Source organism: Salminus brasiliensis, chromosome 20 (assembly GCF_030463535.1).
Source record: "Salminus brasiliensis chromosome 20, fSalBra1.hap2, whole genome shotgun sequence".
NCBI lineage: Eukaryota > Metazoa > Chordata > Actinopteri > Characiformes > Bryconidae > Salminus > Salminus brasiliensis.
The window spans coordinates 23284915-23302196 of NC_132897.1; the positions used below are offsets into that span (position 1 = coordinate 23284915).

General features: G+C 39.7%; 1 pseudogene; it reads left to right on the forward strand.

Moving 5' to 3' along the window:
* LOC140542387 (uncharacterized) overlaps positions 1–14189 on the forward strand; it is a 239401-nt pseudogene extending 225212 nt beyond the window's left edge.
* The last annotated feature ends 3093 nt before the right edge of the window (positions 14190–17282 follow it).

Genomic DNA, 17282 nt, shown 5'->3' on the forward strand with positions numbered 1-17282 from the left:
CGCTAAGGTACTTTTAAGATTAGCACTGGTGAGATAATTGTAATAAGTCTTCTGAGATAAATTTATGATAAGACCTGCTGAGATACATTTAATATTAACATTGCTGAGATAAATTTAAGATTAACACTGCTGAGAAAGATTTAGGATTAACACTGCTGAGGTAAATTTATTTCTAACATTGCTGAGATAAATTTCAGATTAGCACTGCTGAGGTAAATTTAAGATTAGCACTATTGAAATAAATGTAATATATAGCACTGCTGAGAAATTTATGATTAGCACTGCTGAGATAAATTTATGATTAGCACTGCTGAGATAAATTTAGGATTATGATTAGCACTATTGAGACATTTATTATTTGAACTGCTGAGATGGATTTAATATTAACACTGCTGAGATAAATGTAAGGTTAACACTGCTGTGGTAAATGTATGATTATCACTGCTGACATGAATTTAATATTAACACTGCTGAGAAATTTAATTTTAACACTCTTAAGAAATTTATGAGTGGCACTGCTGAGAAATTTTATATTAATACTGCTGAGGTAAATTTATGATCACTGTTGAGATAAATGTCATATTAACACTGTTGAGATTAATTTAATATTAACATTGCTTAAATAAATGTCATATTAACATTGCTGAGATAAAATTAAGATTAGTTCTGCTGAGGTGAATTTCTGATTAGCACTGCTGAGAGAAATTTAGGATTAGCGCTGCTGAGAAAGTTATGATCACTGCTCAGATAAATGTAATATTAACACTGTTGAGATTAATTTAATATTAACACTGCTTAAATAAATGTCATTAACATTGCTGAGATAAAATTATGATTAGCATTGCTGAGATAAATTTATGATTAGCATTGCTGAGATAAATTTATGATTAGCACTGCTGAGATAAATTTCATATTAATACTGCTTAAATAAATGTAAAATTAATACCTCTAAGGTACTTTTAAGATTAGCACTGGTGAGATAATTGTAATATTAAGTCTTCTGAGATAAATTTATGATAAAGAACTGCTGAGATACATTTAATATTAACATTGCTGAGATAAATTTAAGATTAACACTGCTGAGAAAGATTTAGGATTAACACTGCTGAGGTAAATTATTTCTAAAATTATAGAAATAATTTAAAGTAAATTATTTCTAAATTTAAGATTAGCACTATTGAAATAAATGTAATATATAGCACTGCTGAGATAAATTTATGATTAGCACTGCTGAGATAAATTTAAGATTAGCACTGCTGAGGTAAATGTATGATTAGCACTGCTGAGGTAAATTTAAGATTAGCACTGCTGAGATAAATTTAAGATTAGCACTGCTGAGGTAAATGTAAGATTAGCACTGCAGAGATCATTTTATTATTAACACTGCTGAGGTAAATGTAAGATTAACACTGCTGAGGTAAATTTAACATTAACATTGCTGAGATAAATTTAAGATTAATCCTGCTGAGGTAAATTTAAGATTAACACTGCTGAGTGGAGGGTGGAAAAGGGGTAAATTTAAGATTAGCACTGCTGAGATTTATTTAATATTAACACTGCTTAAATAAATGTCATATTAACATTGCTGAGATAAAATTAAGATTAGCTCTGCTGAGGTGAATTTCTGATTAGCACTGCTGAGGTGAATTTAATATTAACACTGCTTAAATAAATGTAAGATTAATACCGCTAAGGTACATTTAAGATGGTGAGATGCATTTAATATTAACATTGCTGTGATAAATTTATGATTAGCACTGCTGAGAAAGTTATGATCACTGCTCAGATAAATTTAATATTAACACTGCTGAGATTAATTTATGATTAGCACTGCTAAGGTAAACTTATGATTAGCACTGCTGAGGTAAATTTATGATCACTGCTGAGATGAATTTAATATTAACACTGCTGAGATAAATTTCTGATTAGCACTGCTGAGATGAATTTATTTTTATTAACACTATTGAGATAAAATTATGATTAGCATTGCTGAGAAAATTAATAATTAAATTAATATTAACATGGCTGAGAAATTTCAGATAAATTTAGGATTAGCACTGCTGAGGTAAATTTCTGATCAACACTGCTGAGATAAATATAAGATTAGCGCTGCTGAGAAAGTTATGATCACTGCTCAGATGAATTTAATATTAACACTGATTAGATTAATTTCAGATTAGCACTGCTGGGATAAATTTAATATGAACACTGCTGAGATAATTTAATATTTAGCACTATTGAGAAATTTAGCATTAACACTGCTGAGATAAATGCATGATTAGCACTTCTGAGAAATGTAATAATACTGCTGAGACAAATTTATTATTAACACTGCTGAGATCAATTTCTCAGCAGTGCTAATCCTACATTTCTCTCAGCAGTTCAAATAATAAATGTATCTCAATAGTGCTAATCATAATCCTAAAGTTCTCAGCAGTGTTAATATTAAATTGATCTCAGCAGTGCTAATCCTAAATTTCTCAGCAGTGTTAATAATAAATTTCTCATCAGTTCAAATAATAAACGTATCTCAATAGTGCTAATCATAATCATAAATTTAGGATTAGCACTATTGAGATAAATTTATTATTTGAACTGCTGAGATTAATGTAAAATCAACACTGCTGAGATTAATGTAAGATTATTAACACTGCTGAGATTAATGTAAGATTATTAACACTGCTGGGTCAGGACTGGTTAGGACAATGACGAGTGAACACTCGCGGTGCGATGCAAGACTTTATTAAACCAAACAGGGGAAACAAGAATGCAGCAATAACAAGAAAGAATGAATAAACCAAACAAACGAGACAAACTAACATGAGCTAAACCTGAAAGCCACCTGAGGCTGGTTGGGAGTCAGGGTGTCAGGCGAGATAGTGAGATGTGTATATAATATAAAAGTCCTGGACCTTGAAGCCTGTGGACCTGACAAAGCACTGCTGAGATATATTTAATATTAATACTGCTGAGATATATTTAATATTAACACTGCTGAGATAAATGTAATATTAACACTGCTGAGATAAATTTAATATTAATATTGCTGAGATATATTTAATATTAACACTGCTGAGATAAAATTAATATTAACACTGCTGAGATAAATGTAATATTAACACTGCTGAGATAATTTTAATATTAACACTGCTGAGATAAACGTAAGATTAAAGTCATTTTTCTGGAACGATCTTCTCCAGGAGGTCTATGAACTGATTAGCTTCCAGCAGATGGAGATGAAGCTCCAGCAAGCGGAACTGAATTTCCGGTCTGAAGCAGACAGGACTTATTTAGTGAAGGTAAAGGGAGCAGGGGTAGACAGTGGGTGTAGAAGTTCTGATTTACAGCTCTGTAGTTTTTAAAGCGGGTTTTTTTCTGCTTCACTGTTTAATCATCTCATTTTAGCTCCACTTTTTAGCTCTTCACCTCTCTCCTTCTCTTGAGTTTGTGTGAATTATTGTTTATTATTGTAAGTCCATTGTTAATCCTCCTCCTTCTACTAATAATAACAATAATAATAAAAGTGGAAATAAATAAGTATGAATTGCAGTTTGAAATCTAGAGGTGAAACATTAAGATGAAATATAATATAATATTTTTAATATAATAAAGTGCTGCTACTACTTTTTTGCTATAATTTTTACAGGGATAAGGACAGATATTTGAAAGGGATTTACATTGTAAACAGGTCTGTATGTGTTATGATCTATATTTATAATATATTTTATTTGAGATTTCAGAATCTTAAATTTTGGAGCATCACTGTAAAGATTTGATTGCATTTATCAACAAGGGCATTGGTGCGGTCAGAATATTGGATGATCATCACCCAACCTCATCCCCAACTGAAAGATTAAAGTTTCCCCAGCTCATCCCAGAAGTAATGGGCACCGTTTACCATTCACTGGCCACTGAATGTTATTAGTTGCACTTGTTTCTGAACCCATTTTCCATGTTTTCAACTCACACTAATCGTACAGGATACTTTACATAATAAAGTATGCAGAGAAACAGGAGGACTACAATCTGTAATTCTAGAACTACAAAGTTCTCCTACAGTGGGGAAAAAAAGTATTTAGTCAGTCACCAATTGTGCAAGTTCTCCCACTTAAAAAAATGAGAGAGGCCTGTAATTGACATCATAGGTAGACCTCAACTATGAGAGACAAAATGAGAAAAAAAATTCTGAAAATCACATCACATAAAGAATTTATTAGACCCAGGGAATTGAAGTACACTGAGATGCTGGAGCTGTTGTCTCGCAGCTTACACGCGATCACTCAGGTTTGTTGACGGTGGAGCAGATGGGTGCTCCCGTGTCCGTGTTACCTTCTGGCTCTCTCCTTTTAATTAGGCTGTAATAGTCAGACCTGCTGGAGTCGTCAGACACAATCTGATACTGACCAACATTCTCTGCTCTCCGAATTAACCCTCTCCCAGGAAATGGCCACCCGGCCCGACCAGCTGGAAGATTGCCCGTTAAGGTCCCCTCTACCTTCGTCAAACCAGCTGCCACCTACCGGTCCAACCAGCAGGCCCCCGACCCACCACCACCCATAGCAGACCAGCAGCTCACACGCCTACCACTGCTACCTGTTTAGCGACCATGTTAAAAACATTTTTAACTATCTGTTGTATCTGGTTCCTCCCAAGGTTTCTTCCTCCAGCTCTGAGGGAGTTTTTCCTTGCCACTGTCACCGTTGGCTTGCTCATTGGGGGTCTTTGATTCGTTATTTCTTCTTTGTCTCTCTTTTATTAATCACTATTTATGTAAAGCTGCTTTGTGACGACAACAGTTGTAAAAAGCGCAATACAAATAAATCTGACTTGACTCTTCTGCATTTTCTCTTTCATTAGTCCAACCAAGCCCGATTTTCCTCCACACATTGCAGGTGCGGCGTCTATGGTTAATCCAACCAATTTTTGCCAGGGCAATGCATTTTTACTTAAGGACTTCTCCACCGCATCAAAAATGTCCCGTACTGTTGTGGTCCCATGCATGGCAGCTATATCCAACAGCTCTTCAGTGACAGAGAGGTCCGACTTCACGCCTCTAATGAAAATGGATAGCTGCGCTGTATCCGTGCTGTCTGTGCTTTCATCAAGCGCTAATGAAAAGGTGATGTACTTGCGCGTCTCTGCGGCCAGCTGTGTTGCCAGGTTTCCTGCAAGTTTCCTAATTCTCTGGTCGGGACACAGCTGCTCACAGACCTTCAGCATACACTGCTTCAAAAATGCAAATGAAAAAGACTTAGATGCGCGAGCGATTTCTTCAGCTACAATAAAGCCAGCTTTCACAGCTGCGTTGTTTTGGGCCGTAGCTCTTGTGAACATATTCTGCTGCGATCGCAGTTTGCCTTTTAATTCTTGTACAATTTGTTGCTTTTCTTGAAGGCTAACTAAGACATACCGGTTTTTTCTCCTTGAAGCACAAACATGTATTCGCCTTCCCATCTCTCTTGAAACTGTCTTCCATCTGCATCAATTTTTCTTTTCCTGGACATTTTGGGATCAATATTTGTAGCTATTTCTTAATTCCACTTGTTGAAAAAAATCACATCAAAAAGGATACACTGTAATCTAGTGGTGGAATGCTGTCACTTGGCGGGCAACAGAGGAAAACAATTATAGGACATTAGTGGTTAAAAATGTTTGAATGTTGTTTTCTGGTCTTTCAGGCAGGAATAATCTTTAATTAGCAGAAGAAATTGTTACATAAATGAATATGATGTATTGTGTCGAGAATGATGCACAATCAGGATTGTGGTGTGAATCTGAAGTGCTGCTTCAAAAATGGCACTTCCAAGTTTTTGCTTTCCCTTTTTGGCGAAATTGATACACGGATTGGACCATGTATCAAAAGGGCCGATGGTAGCAACAGCGAACAAACACTGGTTGGCGCCAGGTTTTTCAACATTTGCAGAAAAGTTTTGCAAATCCTGAGTCATTTGTATGAACATAACATAGGGAAAATGACACGACAGCTCAATCGGCATATCCTACTCCAAATTTTTCCAATTGAACACATTATGATTGACTTCATTGAGCTAACACCATGCCAAAATTACTGGTATTGTCTGATAATCATTGACATGTTCAGCAAATGTCCAGAGTGCTTTCCATGTAGAAAACAAGACACACTCGCAGTAGCAAAATGCTTGCTTAGGGAAGTAATTACTAGAGTACTTCCTTTGGAGTTCCAGTAAAAATTTCATCAGACAATGGCAAGCACTTTTAGAACAAACTGATCCAACATCTTTCTGGTGCTTTGAAAATTGATTTGAAAACACATTGCGCTTATCATCCGCAGTCGGCTGGTGCATGGGAACGTCTAAACCAGACCATCAAATAATTCAAACCGCCAAACAGGACTGAGCCCAATGGAAGTATTCTGTGGTTTTCCTAACCTTTCTCTTTACAGGCCAGTTGAATGCTCTCTACAGCAGGTCGATGATCACATGATTGATTATATGAGTGCACTGTGCAAAACTCTTCAGTCTATTCATTCACAGGTGAAAGAGGTGTTGCCAGTGAGTGCTGAGGGTCCTCTACACTCTGTGAAAGTCGGTGACGGGGTGGTAGTGAAAGCCTATCGAAGGAAGGCTCATGGAGCCACTGCTCACATTGCAAGAGAGAGACTGTTCCAGACAGCTTTGTGTCTAAAACTGAAGATCCAGGTGATCAGATGACGTGCTAGTAACCTCTCACTGTTATGCCCAATGTCTCCTATGTAGTGCAAAACTCCACTAGGCAGAAGACGGTTGTTTCCATGCCATGGAAACCAACGCTGGCCCGGAGTAGTGGCCCAGAAGCAGATGCTTGTCGACAAGTTTGTTGTTGTTTCCACTGTTTTCCGTCTAGTGTGTTAAAATTTTCTTTAGGGAAACAGACAGGACTTTGACCTTTGTGTTACACTTGTTCTTACTTATACTTCGTGCTCTCCTATCTTTATGAACAATTGTATTAGATTTTATGACATGTAGAGGTAATTGGAATCGTGGACATAGATCTAAATTCAGATCAACTAATTCTGAACAGTTAGAATCTTTGTTTGACATTTTATGTTTAAAGGGAGGAAATGTGGTTTTGAGATCATAGTAGTACATAGTCAGATGATTATTATCTCTCACATATACCATATGTATTTCATTTCATCATCATTCTCTTAGTAAATTATATCCAGGCTAACATACTACTAGACTTACGCACTTAATCAAAACTTTTGGGTGGACTTTTACTGCTCCATATGAAGGAGACCACAAATCAGTTACTCCCCTTCAGCCGGAGTGGAACAAACTAGCTACTCCTCCGATCCCAAGTGTAGACCTTATCTGTTTTCTCTATGCTGGCCACAGTGAGTTATTGTTCAAGTGACCTCGAAGTTGCATACCAACTCGTTTGGGTATCTCCAGGTGTGAGGGGCTTCTAAAAAACATATTTGAGCTTCCTTCCTCTTCATTAATTATGCACGTATGTTAACGCCCTTTTGTTTATTCATATCACAGTTAGGTGTAACCAATGCGCTTCAATAACTTCTTTGTCTTCTGTGAATCAGTGGAAAGTGACAACACCCCTTTGGGAAGATATATATGACCTTTTGTAACTTGGTCAACCTTCAGAGATCTCGGAGTATTTGCCAGGAGCTTCTCCCCGGCCGAAAGCTTTTCAATAAATATATTACTTTGGAGAATTTATAGTGATTTCTGCTTATTTAAAAAATGTCCACCATGGCTTAGTGTCAGTTTTAGGTTCAGCTCAGGTTAGGCTTGATTAAAAGTTAGGCCTGACATCAGTTTTAGGTTCAGCTGAGGTTTAGGCTGGATTTAAAGTTAGGCTTGACATCGGTTTTAGGTTCAGTGCAGGTTAGGCTTGATTTAAAGTTAGGCTTAGTGTCAGTTTTAGGTTCAGCTGAGGTTTAGAGTTGATTTAAAGTTAGGCTTAGTGTCAGTTTTAGGTTCAGCTGAGGTTTAGAGTTGATTTAAAGTTAGGCTTAGTGTCAGTTTTAGGTTCAGCTGAGGTTTAGGCTATTTTAAGCAGACCTTTGTAAGAAGATAAAGTAATGGGAGGTAAAATACTGGACAGATCAGGTGGTTGTAGGAGAAGACTTTATTGTAGTTCCAGACGACTCAGTTGACCATCTTCCCTCTAGAGGGCAGCAGCATCTTTTTGATTATATTTTCAATAACTTAGTCTCCAATACTAATCTGACAAACTGTTGGAGGACAAGAAACCCCAATTCCAGACAGTACACCTGGTTTAATGCTTATAATAATGCTTAGTGTTCAAGGCTACACTACTGGTTAATCTCTCACAATAAGATAAGATAAGATAGTCCTTTATTAGTCCCGCAGTGGGGAAATTCACAGTGTGACAGCAGAAAGGGATAGCAAGACACTCAGTTACAAAAATTTAGATAAATAATTTACACTATATACACAATATAAATAAGAATTAAAAAGCAATAAACAATATTATTTACAGCAAAAGACTCTTAATTGCACATGGGGGGGGGGGGTATTGCACATAGTATCCCCTGAACATGAACATGTGTGTGTAGTTAAGTGTGTGTGTATGTGGTCCGCTGGGAGCAGTGCTGGTTGTGCAGTCTGACGGCAGCAGGAAGGAAGGACCTGCGATACCGCTCCTTCACACACTTGGGGTGAAGCAGCCTGTCGCTAAAGGAGCTGCCCAGTGATGCCAGAGTCTCATGCATGGTATGGGAGCTGTTCTCCAGCATGGATGCCAGCTTGGTTGTCATCCTCCTGTCTCCCACCACCTGCACTGGGTCTAAGAAGCACCCCAGGACAGAGTCGGCCCTCTTTATGAGTTTGTCCAGTCTCTTCTTATCTGCCGTCGAGATGCTACTGCCCCAGCAGACCACTCCATAGAAGATGGCAGATGCCACCACTGTGTCGAAGAACGTCCTCAGGAGCGCTCCCTGCACTCCAAAGGACCTCAATCTCCTCAGCAGGTAGAGTCTGCTCTGGCCTTTCTTGTAGAGTGCAGCAGTGTTGACTGACCAGTCCAGTTTGTTGTTCAGATGAACACCCAGGTATTTATAAGAGTCCACACTCTCGATGTTCATACCCTGGATGTTCACTGATGGAGGGGGGTGTCTGCACCTGCGGAAATCCACCACCAGTTCTTTGGTCTTTCCAGCGTTATTCTGCAGTCACCAGTCCACAAAGTCCTGAATAAGTTCTCTGTACTCGCTGTCCTCCTTATTGGATATGAGGCCGACGATCGCTGAGTCATCAGAGAACTTCTGGAGGTGACAGATCGGTGAGCTGTACATGAAGTCAGCAGTGTACAGGGTGAAGAGGAACGGTGCCAAGACCGTTCCTTGAGGGGCTCCTGTGCTGCTGACCACCAAGTCAGAGACACAGTCCCGTGCCCTCACATACTGTGGTCGGTTGGTGAGGTAGTCCAGTATCCAGTTTGACAGGTGACTGTCCACTCCACAATGTCCCAACTTGTCCTTTAGAAGCCCTGGCTGTATGGTGTTAAAAGCACTGGAGAAATCGAAGAAGGTGATCCTCACAGTGCTGCCGGGCTTCTCCAGGTGAGAAAGAGCTCTGTGTAGAAGATAGATAGATGATATGACGAAAAGTATTTAAAGTTGTGAAATTTCAGCATCTCCTTTAACTGATCACTGTTCAGTTCCCTTCTTCCTCTCTTTGAACAAATGTAAATCACCTTTGAATTCAATTAGGAAATTTAATAGTAACCTTTTGCTTAATTGAAGATATTTCACTACTGGAAATTTCACCTTTGAACAAATGGCAGTGGTTTAAATGCAATGTTGGAGCAGCAGCAATTAGGACAGTATGCTTCTAAACAGATGAGGGTCCAACACTCACAACAGACACACACAGATTCGTTCAGCATTGATTAGGAAGTGAATATGGGTTGAATGCAGTGTATTAAGCTTAGCCTGTAGCTCAGCTAGTCTGTGCTGCAGCATGACTGAGGAGACAGAGGCTGCTTCTCTTTAGTGAACTGCATCTCTTCATTTCATTTAGACGGGCTGGAGCACGGTCGAAGAGAAGAACCAGGCTGAACCAGCAGACGGAGTCCAGCCTGTTTCTCTGTGCAGCTGGACACAACGCAGAGTCGTGGACGGGTATCCCGGATGTAAAGAGGACCGGCTACATTTATACACTGATCCATTAATAAAGACTTTTATCTTAGATTTTGTCTGAATAACTTAATACTTTTGTCTCAGTCCCTCTGACGCCTACTTTCCAGAATGTGTGAAAGTGTGTAAAAAAGAAAGAAGAGAGAGACATTTTTAGGTCAAATAAAGTTAATTTTATTATTTTTTTCGGTGGTTAATAAGAATGAGAATTATATCAGTTCAGTGGTATATTAATTTAATTTTGAAAATATCAAATTGACATTTGCGTTGTATGAAAGGTGTAGTTGTATTAAACGACAGAAACAGTCATTGTAGGAGATTAAACTAGACGCTAGGTGGCAGCATGGAGTCGGGAGTCAAATGCTTCAACAGCACTGAACTGTGTTAATACTCTGAAAAGCTTCTCAGTGAGCATCTCTGTACCAAAGCTGCTCAAGTACTTCAAGTACATCGCTGCGCTAATGGCGCCCCCTGTGGAGAGTCTTAAGCTCGCGGGAGCCATTACAGCACAGTGTGTAATAAAAACTGAATCCAAATTTCTAAAGAATTGAATTTTTAAAGCATAAAGGAAAATGATGTCACTCTCCAGTGTAAATTAGACCTTCCAGCAGTAAATATTCACTCAGCTTCTAGTTAAAGAAATATTTGAAGGAAACAGTGGCGTAGGGTTCAGTTAAACTGCTCACACCACCCAACCTAACCCCTCATATGAGTCGTGTTTTATGTTAAATTAAATATAGGAAATGTTACACAAGGAACGACAACAAATATTTACCATGTCACCCTGAATGTCACGAGAAGCGCCGGGAAGCGAGTCTTTATACAAGGAAGCTGTTACTGACATATAATGATCGCTAGATGCCGATTCTTCCACGCATCATTCAGTTGGGTGTAGAGACTCTCGATATGCCCGGTGAGTTTAAACTGTTCACTGGATGTTCAAAAATAAAATTGTTATAATTAAAAATATATTAAATAATCATATACATAAGAATAATCAGTGTAATTACAAATTACAAAAGTATATTTAAGTATTAAATAATTGTTTACCGTTGTCTGCAGAATATTGGTTCTGAAAGATGCCAATGCCCCCTACTGTTACCATAAAGCTATAACTGTCAAGCCCTCGTTATCGTGCCCTCCCCCGGGCCGCTGCCCACAGGCCCAAATAGGGACTTCCTGATCGTGTCTGTTTATTTGTGTTGATTCATTGTTCATGTGTTTCACCTGGGACTGGGAGTAAGGAGAAAGGAGTGTAGTTCCCTTTGCCGTGAATTGACTCGACTGGAATCCCTGTGACGCTCTGGGATTCATCACGCGTTACTGGCGTGTTCAGCTCAGCTCTAGTTTTGCGGTCCATGTTTAGGAGAGATTCTCCGTCTGACTCGGAGGCAAGCGAGGTACATTCGCTTCCTGCTCAGGTTCCAAGGCGACCTACATTTTAGGCAGTACTCTGCAGGTTCAGGTTAGGTCTGCCCTGCTTTCTAGTCTGGCAGCTGGCTCTCCAGCTACCCCTGTGTGTTTACGATACCATAGTCTGTTTCGAGAGGCAAGCGTGTTACATTCGCTTCCTGCTCAGGTTCCAAGGCGACCTACGTTTTAGTACTCTGCAGGTTCAGGTTAGGTCGGCCTTGCTCGCTGGTCTAGCGGCTAGTTCCCCAGCTACCTTCGTTTGTACACAGAGTTCAGCTCTGTCCTTAGTTTTGTATCTCCCCTCTCTGCCCAAGCGAGGCTTGTGGCTTTGTGTTTATCTCCCCTTTAGTTCTCCCCTCGTTTCACTCTCCCTGCTCCTCCCAGTCCCGGGTTTGTTTTGTTCGCCATCTGATTTGTGGTGTTTTGGTTCTGTTCATGGTTTTGCCCATGTTGCTGCACTTTGCTGTTCATATCTCTTTGTTTTGTATTTGGTTAATAAAGTACCATGCTTTGATTTCCATCTCTGCGAGTGTTCATCCCTTCAGGTCTGGCCGTACACGCCATGATAATAACATTAACAGGTGAACGTCATTCTTTTTTGAGGTTAATTTATTTAGATTTTCATTTGTTGTATTTAATAATCATTTAAGAAAGAGGAGAGAGGTCTGTAATTTTCATCATAGGTACACTTCAACTATAATCCAGGAAATGACATTGTAGGATTTGTAAAGAATTTATTTGTAAATTTTGGTGGAAAATAAGTATTTGGTCAATAACAAAAGTTCAACTCAAAACTTTGTAACATAACCTTTGTTGGCAATGACAGGTCAAACGTTTCCTGTCTTCACCAGGTTTGCACACACTGTAGCTGGTATATTAAGCATGATTAAAAAACCACATGTATCCAGGATGTACTTGGATTACCTGGATGTCATGCAAGCTAGCAGACCAAGAAGCATTCTGGTCAATAGGACAAACAGATCTTCCATTAACTTCTGTTATTAGACTGTACTATTACACTGCATAGTGTTAGAAGGGTGAGCTGAACTGTATTGATTACTTAAGTGCTGATTTAACACTGGGAACTTTACTGTGCATGTAGTCTTTATAAGTCAGAAGTCAGAGGTTTCTTAATAACAAAAACTAACTGGCACCATTAATGATCAGAGACTAATCACATTCCTTCAACAGACGCCCTGGAGAGCCCAAAGCTCACCCTAAACACCTCAAACTCGTCTCACCTGGGGAAGCAGTCCAGTACAGCTGTGACCACTGTAACATCTTATACAAATCAGACAGGAGCAACTCCATCAGCATCACTGTGGGTAAGAGAACAGAGAAAGGCTTTATAATAAGCTCATCTGACTGCAGTAGTAGTAGCAGCATTCTGTAATCATATGTGAGCAGCACGGATTGCTACTGGCTGTCTAAAAACGTCCATAAAAAAAGTGTGCCACTACCGGATTCACACCCGGCCAGTTTTGTGCTTAGCATGTGCTGCTCTGTTTAGAGAACAGGTATGGACTATAAGAAGTTATAAGAACCAATGAAAATTAAAGAGAATATTATATTATACTAATTAGCGCTAAATCAAGAATTCTGTGATTTACACTATATGGACAAAAGTATTTGGACACCTGCTCATTCATTGTTTCTTCAAAATGAAGGATATAAAAAAAGTATTTATCCTGCTTTTGTTGGAGTAACTGTCTCTACTGTTCAGGGAAGAAGGCTTTCTACTAGAGTTTGGAGGAGCATTGCTGTGAGGATTTTATTGCATTCAGTGACAAGAGCGTTAGTGAGGTCAGGATGTTGGATGATCACCACCCCACCACCTCATCCCCAACTCCCCAACTCATCCCATCTAAAACTATTAGATGGAGCACCACCATAATTCAGCTCAATGTTGGGTGGTTTTATACCCCTCTAACCCACGCCTGACATCAGGCATGGCGCAAGCAGGTTCATGTTTACTATCTGCTCCATAAAAAGTGTCCTATTCTAATGGCAGTACTTTTCTACAAGCACTAGACAAGCTGCGTGCTGTTTGCACATCTGTGTCAGAAATAGGTGCACCTTAAAGATGCTGAATTCAGTCCATTATCTATTTTTAGTAGAGCAACTTAACTGATTGGTATCTGTCTGGCTGTCATCAGCTCACAAACAGTAGCTGCCTTCCCCACAGAGAACTGCTGTATGTGTGAACAGCCACTGTGGGTGAGCTGCTGCAATCACAATGTGGCCTGTGTGAATGTTGTACCAGTTTACAGCTACTGATACCAGTTCCTCTTCTTTTCCAGTGAATTTGCTGCAGCCCAACATCTCCTTCAGTGCTTCACCAGTGTTTCACTGGTGGCTTGAAGGGCCTGAAGTGACCAGGAGCTACAGCTCCATCATCTGCTCCGTTCAACCGCAGTATCCAGGAGGCTCCTTCCACCTGGAGTTCAGTGGTGAATCCAGCATCACCAAAACTCAGTCAGCTGTTAACCACTCAACCACCTTCTCCTTCCCTGAGGCTGATTATGTCCACCAGGGAAACTACAGTTGTGTTTAGGAAGTAACTGTGTCTTCACACTCTTTTAGATTCTCCAACACGGAACTCTTGGCCGTCACTGTGAAAGTTACAGTAATAAGATGAGCTCATCGTTTTTCTGGACTAGTTCTCCTGAAGTGTAAATGTTCTGACAGTTTTGGTTCCCATCATCAGTTTTTCAGCAGCAGCAGCAGGACTGTTACTCGTATCAGTGCCGATCATTGTTTTCCTCAAAGGGAGAAATAAGCAAAAACTGCAGAAAGCTGAGAAGACGTATTGTAGACACTGTGAGTACTTTCTGTTCAGAGGACAGTTTACTGAGGTACACTGAAACTCACAGAAGGTAAACAGAGAGTAGATACACATGTCCAAATGTTTGTGGACACCTGCTCATTCATTTCTTCTGAAATCAAGGGTATTAAAAAGTATCTTATTTTCTTCTCTGCAGAACGAACATGGATGTGAGGATTACCACCCCACCTCATCCCAAACTCCCCAACTCATCCCAAAACTAATGGATGAAGCATCATCCATTATATTTTGAAGACATTTTATAAAATCTATAAGAAATCCCAAAAAGAAACATTCTTCTTGCAGACTACTTTGTTGAGTTGTTGTGGATCTCTATATTGAGAAGAAACAATGAGCATGAGCAGGTGTCCCAATACTTTTGTACCTAGTTACATAGTGTACCTAGGTACTGTGTAGAATGCCTTTTGGTAAAAATGTACTGATATTAAAAAAAAAATTATTTAACCAGGCAAGGAACCATGTAAAATTCAGTAGTTCTTTGATGTGTCATGGTTTTATAAAGAGGCCTTTAAGAACCCCCTTGTTTAAAGTGTAGAGAAATGTGCTGCTGTAAAAGATGGTTAACCACTAAAAAGATGTATTTATTTATTTATTAATTTATCTATCCACACAATTCTTCAGGTGCCAGAGCCCCGGCGGGAAATGAGGAGACTGAGGGGGAGGAGGAGGATGATTATGAAAAAGCAGAAATCGCTCTTCAACAAAGAGAGGACTCTAATCTGGTGCATCCTGTTACACTTAGTAGTCTAATGCCTCTCTGGTTCGTCAGACTGGAATCTGATTGCTTAGTGGGATGGAATCTGCTAATTCACTTATTTCCCAGTAAAGGGAGGGGATTTGGTTCTACTGGGAGGGACTTTGGATGTACTGAGAGGAGTTAAGGTGGTACTGGGAGGAGTTACGCTTGTACTGGTGGTGATTTTGTTTGTACTCGCAAGACTTTTAGTTGTACTGGGAAGAGTTCTGGTTGTACTGGAAGGAATTCTGGTTGCCCTGGGAGGAGTTTGGGTTGTACTGGGAGGAGTTGGGGTTGTATTGAACCAGGTGTAAGAGAATTAAAGAACTCTGGAATTAGAGAAGGGTGGAATTCTGGTGGCTTTTGCTTTGTGGGAGAAGACCAGACCCTCCTCTGAAAAGTGAAGCTAGGACTGAGAGATGTGGCAGAGTTAAGTTTTAACTGTATTGTGACTCAGTTATTCTGTAGGGGGAAAACACAGGATCAGGATCACCTGTTTGAGGAAGAAGATGGAGGATGAAGATGATAATGATGAAAGTGGAGAAACAGTTCTTCCAGAGAAAGAAGATTCGGTGACTCTGATGATGACTACATCAATGTAGATGCTGATGTGGAAAAACCAGCGTTGGAAAATCAGCAGCAGGTGAATGTTTATGTAAACTGTGTAGAACATCATAGTCATTTCAGTCAGTACTGGTTATAATATTGGAAATTGACTTATTTTCCCATCTTTCAGGTTCCTGCCCACTTTGTAGTTCACATAACATTGACATTTTGTGGCTAAAATTGTGTCGTAAACCAGTTTTTCATTTGTGTGTTCTGATATGATCATCCTGTAGATGCCAAACACACACACACGACTGCCCATGAGGAGATTGAATCCTCTGAGTTCTCATAATAGTCTTCATCATCCATCTCAGAGTTCTCTGATGAGGACTACATTAATGTAAACTAGATAGTGGTGATGACGTACTCTGACCAGAAAAGTCAGGAGGTCTTTATACACATTCAGCCACTAAGCTCAGAGGAGCAGATGCTGTTCTGCTCTCCACAGCTGTACAGAGTGATTCTCTGAGTCACTGTAGCCTTTCTGTCAGCTCCAACCAGTCTGACCATCCTCTGTTGACCCTCTCCTAGTAACAACGTGTTTCCGTCTGCTGAACTGGATGTGTTTTCTTTATTAAATCTCTGACTGTCTCAATTCCAGAAGAGGTGAGGAAAGCTTCTTCAAGCACCTGCTGAAACACTTTCTAGTGACAGATGTGAGTAACTAGGGCAGCGTCACTGCTCACACATTCAGACAGGAGGGACAGTGTGGAGGAGGCCGGCTGTGGTTTTCCTTCTGGGCTTTGCATGTGCTGCTATGTTGTTGATGCTCGGTGTAAAACATTAAGGAAAGGCCACACAAATACAAATCAGCTGGCCCTCCTGTTGGCTACCTGGAGAACTAGGGGCATGTCTGCAAGTGATTGCTGTGATTGTCTAAGTTCATCAACAGTCAAAATCAGTTCAGTTTCAAGTAATGAATAGGACATCATTATTATTACTGTTGTTGTTCATTTATAATGAACAATAATGGCAATATAAATATATTCAAATATTTAAAACTGTAAACATAACCGTTATTATTAATAGTAAAATAAATGATATAAATGAATTGTGTAAATACAGTGTAATACCTGTAACTGTCAGGCCCTCGGCACGCGCTCAGCAGCCGGCTTCCCTCATTAAGCGGATCAAGGTCAGCTGGGACTGGAGCTTCTTAAGCCGTCGCTTTGTTTTCTCTCGTTGTCGTGAATCAGCTCTGTTACAGCCTCTGTAGCACTGCGCTCTACGCTCTGCTCAAAGAGGAAGCAGACTGATCCTGTCGTTGCCTGTTTGGTCTTATGTCTGTTATCCTTGTTGCTCTGTCTGCTCTGCTGATCTAAGCCCTGATGCCTCCCTGTTTCACTGAAGTCTTTCTTCTCTGTTTTTCCTTCATTATTTTGGTTTGTTGGTTTTTCTGCTTCCAGGTTTCTGTTCATTGTTTTTTTCAACACCTCGCTTGTGTTCTTTCTCCTGGCCCGAGCTCCGTCTAGTGTTCTGCTTTTGTTTGATATGTTTCTCATTTTCCTGAATACTGCTCAGCTTCCTCCCAGTCCCAGCTGTGT